This window comes from Triticum dicoccoides, chromosome 6B (genome assembly GCF_002162155.2).
Source record: "Triticum dicoccoides isolate Atlit2015 ecotype Zavitan chromosome 6B, WEW_v2.0, whole genome shotgun sequence".
Lineage (NCBI taxonomy): Eukaryota > Viridiplantae > Streptophyta > Magnoliopsida > Poales > Poaceae > Triticum > Triticum dicoccoides.
The window spans coordinates 580,226,147-580,231,492 of record NC_041391.1 but is presented as its reverse complement, the minus strand read 5'-3'; positions in this window follow the sequence as shown (position 1 = coordinate 580,231,492).

Here is a 5,346-nt window from a genome sequence, read left to right as displayed (position 1 = left end):
TTTTTTCGTTTTCGGGTTTTACTTTTTTTTCTTCTATTTTTGTTTTATTATATGTTAAAATAATTTGGCATCGAAAAAAGTTCTAAAATTTTAAAATAACTGCTAATTTTAAAAACAGTTCTTCAATTCAATACAAGTTCACGATTTATAAAGAATGAACCTATTTTAATTTTAATGAACATTTTTTAATTTTAATGGACATTTCTATGAGAATTTTTAATAGCGACGAACAACTTTTTGTACTCCCTCCGTCCGGAAATACTTGTCAGAGAAATAGATGAAAATGGATGTATCTACAATTAAATTGCGTCTAGATACATCCATTCCTCCGACAAGTATTTTCGGACGGAGGGAGTATTTGACGAACATTTTTGGACCTTGATGAACAAAATTTATATTCTAGAACATTTTTTGAAAAATGATGAACACATGTTTTATTCAATGAACAAATGTTGAATTTGATGAACACAAGTTGTATTCCAGACACTTATGTGAAAAAATATGAACAATATTTTTTTATTCAATGAACAAAATTTTAATTTAATGAACATTTTTTTGAAAACGGTGAACACAAATATAATTTGATGAACATATCTTTAGTTCGATGGACACATTTTGAATTTTGATGAACATTTCTTAAATCCGATTAACATTATCGAACTCTTGATCATTTTTAACACGGCTGAAGATTTATTTTATTTTATGAGCAACAACTTGTTCACCAATTTTCCACTGGAGATGAAGAAGAAAAAACGAGATGAAGAAACATTAAAGAAAAAAATAAAAAACTGTGGGACCTCGCGCCCGACATGGGCTAGCCCAGTAGGCGCACAAGGGAGCTAGGGGGCGCCATATGCACCATATAGAGTCCTGCAGGTTAAAAGGTGGGAAAATCCTATTTGACGCTCTCTGCATCAAGCAGTCGAGCAATCGCATAGGGAGCGATCAACTGGGCCGGCCCATCTTCTACTGTAGGCGGCAGTTCCGGTTTTGGGAACCTTCTAGAGTTTCCCATCCGGTTTTTACCGGTTTGGGGAACCTTCTAGAAGGTTCCCTGAACCGGATTCCATGTATTTTTTTGTTTATCATTTTTATGTTTTTTCTTCCTTTCTTTTTTCCTTTTCTGGTATTTTTCTTTCCTTTTTTTCAAGTGTTCATGTTTCAAAAATTGTTCATGTTTCCAAATTTTGTTCTCAACCTTTAAAATATGTACATCATTTAAAAAATTGTTCCTTTTTTGAAAATTTGTTCACAAATTCAAAATTTGTTCAAGTTTTCACAGATTGTTTGCAAATTCAATTTTTTGTTCACAAATTCAAAATTGTCCATGTTTTCACAAAAAAATTGCATTCAAAAAATGTTTAGGAATTTCAAAAAGTGTTCCAGCTTTTCAAATTTGTTCACAGATTTATAAAATGTTCATGTTTCAAATATTGTTCACAAATTGAAAAAAATGTTCCCATTTGAAGATTTGTTCACAAATTTAAAAAAATGTTCATAATTACAAGTTTTGACGCTCCTATTTATGACAATTGTTCTCAATTCTAAAAATTTTCATGAATTCAGAAAATGTTCTCTAATTTCAAAAAATGTTCCAGCTTGTCCAATTTTGTTCACATATTCAAAAAATGTTAATGTTTTTTGAACTTTTGAAAAAATTGCGTTTTGAACAAATTGTTCGTGATTCCAAAACATGTTCGTGTTTTAGAAAATGTTCGCATTGTACAGATCTTGTTCATTGTTTCAGAACATGTTTGGAAATTCAAATGTGTTCGAAATTCAAAACCAAAAAGTATTTTTTTTAAAATATTCCCTTTTCAAAATATGTAGAAAATTTCAGAAAATGTTCCTGTTTCGAAATTTTGTTCAAAAATTCAAAAATGTTCAGGAATTAAAAAAAATCATCTTGTTTTTCAAATTTGGTAACATATTCGAAAAATATTTTTGTTTTCAAAATTTGTTCACATATTCAATAAATGTTCACACCTTTAATTGTTTTCCCAGGACTAGAAAATGTTTTGGGAATTTCAAAAAGTGATCCTGTTTTCCAAATTTGTTCACATGTTCTTAAATTGCTAAAGCTTTTGAAATTTGTTCAAAAATTTGAAAAATTGTTCATGTTTATGAAAATTATTTCACAGATTTAAAATATGCTCGACTTTTATAAAATTAGCTTGTAATTTTGAAAAATGTTCACCTTTTAAATTTTGTTATTTATTTTCAGAAAATCTTTTGAGTTTACAATAAGTTGTTTATAATTTCAGAAAATGTTCTCATATTCAATTTTTGTTCCTATATGTTTTTAATTTTTTTTGAAGTACCCAAATAATCTTTTTGTTTCAAAAAGAATTTCCTTTTAAAAAATCATGTTAGTCATTTTTAAAAAGTTTTAATTTGCCGCATATTATAGTTCATATATACCCGAGCTGCCATTTTACACATAAAACCTTAGTTTCGATCCCTCGCACACAAGTTTTTTGGAATTTTGCGAACTTGTTTTATTTTTTGCCGCTTAATGTAGTTTCTTTAATATTCGCTCTACGAATGTTTCACAAATAGCTTGCTGGGCGGAGTGGCCACCACTTCACGTGTAACCGTATAGGTCGCGGGTTCGACTCCATCTCTAGCGCGCTCTTATTTCCATTTTTTATTTTTTCACGAAGGACAGCGAACGGGCCGGCCCATGTGAACCTCCTCCTGTGCGAAACAGCGACTGCTTGCCGCAAGGAGCGGCGTATAGGAGCTCCCTAAAAGGTGGATCTTATTGACGCGCGTGTGCGTCCTTTCTCAATTTTTCTGTTTGGTTCCTTCTTTCCTTTTACGTTCTTTTTAAAAAAATAAATAAATCATGTTTTCTTCTCTTTATTGCATATTATATAAAAATTTCACCGTTTATTAGAAAAATGTTCATCGTATATTATGAAATTTTTCAACGTATTTTTTACTAATTATTCATTGCATATTCGGAAAATGTCCAACACAAGTGTTAAAAGGCCAGGCCAGTTAGCAATATTAGTCTGCAAGTGTTAATTGACTAAGATATGCTTGAGAGTTTGCCTCATAATAAATTATTTTTGTCCTTCACCAGGTTCTTGGACTGAGCGGCACTCACAACCGAGGTTGCCGCGTGCAGCCAACCGCGCAATAAATGAAAGTTGTGCACGGTGACGCAGGTGGAGCAAATCAAGATCATCTTGCGGACCCTACCTATTTGGATGTGCACCAGCTTCTACACGGTCATGTACACACAGATGGCGTCGATCTTCGTCTTGCAGGTAAATCTAGACTCCTGTATACCAATAGCATGTCTTACTTTCGCCAAGCCCAGCTTCTTTAGTTTCGGCCCAATGTGAGAAGTGCACCTAAAATAATGCGGCCTCTGTTTCGGCCAAGCCAATTAGGGCCTGTCGGCTTATAAGAGGCCGATTAGGGCCTGTCAGCTTATAAAAGGCGGATTAGGGCATGTCGGCCTAGGAAATGCTGATTAGTGCTATTGGCTTGGCCGAAGCCGATATGTTAGCCCGACACAAGAGTATGTGGATAAGACAGCTCCCCTTAAGCCAATCGATTGGAAACTTGCTAGCTCCGTACATGACCACCTTTAGCTGGCTGCAGGGGTGGAGCTAGAAATTTTGTGAAGCTTGGGCAAGTTTAAACTTAAGTGTATAATCTGGAAATTTTGGGTGTTTGGCTCAAGTTTTTTTTCTTGATACCGGGTTTTCTGTAGGGGGCAAAAGAGTCGGTTTTTAAAAATTCTCATTCTTTTTGGCTTTTTTTGCCTAAAAACATTTAAACAAATTCTAAAGTCAATTTTTTTATATGCAGAATATATAATATTTAAACCTTTGTATACACAAATCTCTTTGCATTCTAGTGGTCAACACACGTCAATCCTTTCCCTAATGCGCGGGTTTGATTCCTCCATGATCCTTTTCCTAATGCGCTGGTTTGGCGTATGCTGGCAAGACGGGTAATTGATCCTGGGACCTTGAAAGCACTTCCACCAGCCTAGGGGTTATTTTGTGTTAAAAGATGCATACGGATTTTATTCACACTACCTAAACGTGTAGCAAAAAAATCAGGTTCCAATGGAATATCAGGTAATCCATTGGTTTCCAAAAATTTGACCAGTAAAAATACACCTTGATTTGATTACAAAACATATAAAATAGCACCAAAATTCTAGACCAATTCTACATTAAATGACGAAGTGAAATTATGAACATAGTGATTATACAAATATAATCTTCAATTGAAGTAATATATAACCTCAATGACCAACACCACACCTTGACAGTCTCGATGAATGCCCCTTTGGGCCATGTGGTGTTGGGCAGCTTGCTTACCATGGCCCCGCCACAGTCCGCGTGTTGTCCATCGACCTCCTTCGGCTTCAGATTGAAAACCTTGAGCCATAAGCCAAAGTGTGGCGGGATGCGGAGCAGAGCCTCGCACACGACTATGAACGCCGATTTGTGGAGGAAAGAGTTCGGGGCTAGATCGTGGAAATCTAGCCCATAGTAGAACATAAGTCCTCGGACAAAAGGGTGGAGGGAAAACCCTAGTCCTCTGAGGAAGTGAGGGATGAATACGACCCTCTCACCGGGCCACGGAGTGGGGATGACCTGGTCCTTGTCGGAGCGCCTATGCGTGATATCCGCGGATAGATAGCCCACGCTCCGGAGATCCTTCATGTCCTTCTCGATGACGGATGAGGCCTCCCACTTGCCCTTGGAGCCAGACCCGGCCATGGCTGGGGAGGGTGGTGGCGGTGGAAAAGATTGGAGCTTTTTTGGGCGCTAGAGCTTGGAGATTGGAAGATAGAGGATGGAGGAAAGTGTGGGAAGAAAGGAGGAACCTTTGTCCTCTTATAGACGGTGAAAATGCCAACCGCCCCCCTCTTAAGCCTTAAACCTTGCCTATTCCCAATGAGATCGTGCGCAAGGAGCGGTTAGGTTACCCAAAACCCATTGATGAAAATCCCATAATAAGCGGGCACGATATCTGCTTTAACAAGACCTGCCAATAGGGGCTCGACCTTGAAACACGAAACGGGAGGTGTGAAAACGATTCGAAATGCTAAAGAGTCAAGTGTAACGCTTCGCCTAAAAAGTCGTCAGTAAAAGACACTATTCCTATTTTAACATCTTGCCCTCGTGGCTATGGGTTGTATTGACTATATGCAGAGCCGGATACAATTCTTTTATAAGGGAGGCTGACATACGATATTCAAGAGAAGGAACCCACCTCGCAATGCCGAAGACAATCCGGGTGCCGAACACATCGTCATTGAAGACTGGTAAGGGCTACTAAGGGAGTCCTGGACTAAGGGGTCCTCGGGTGTTC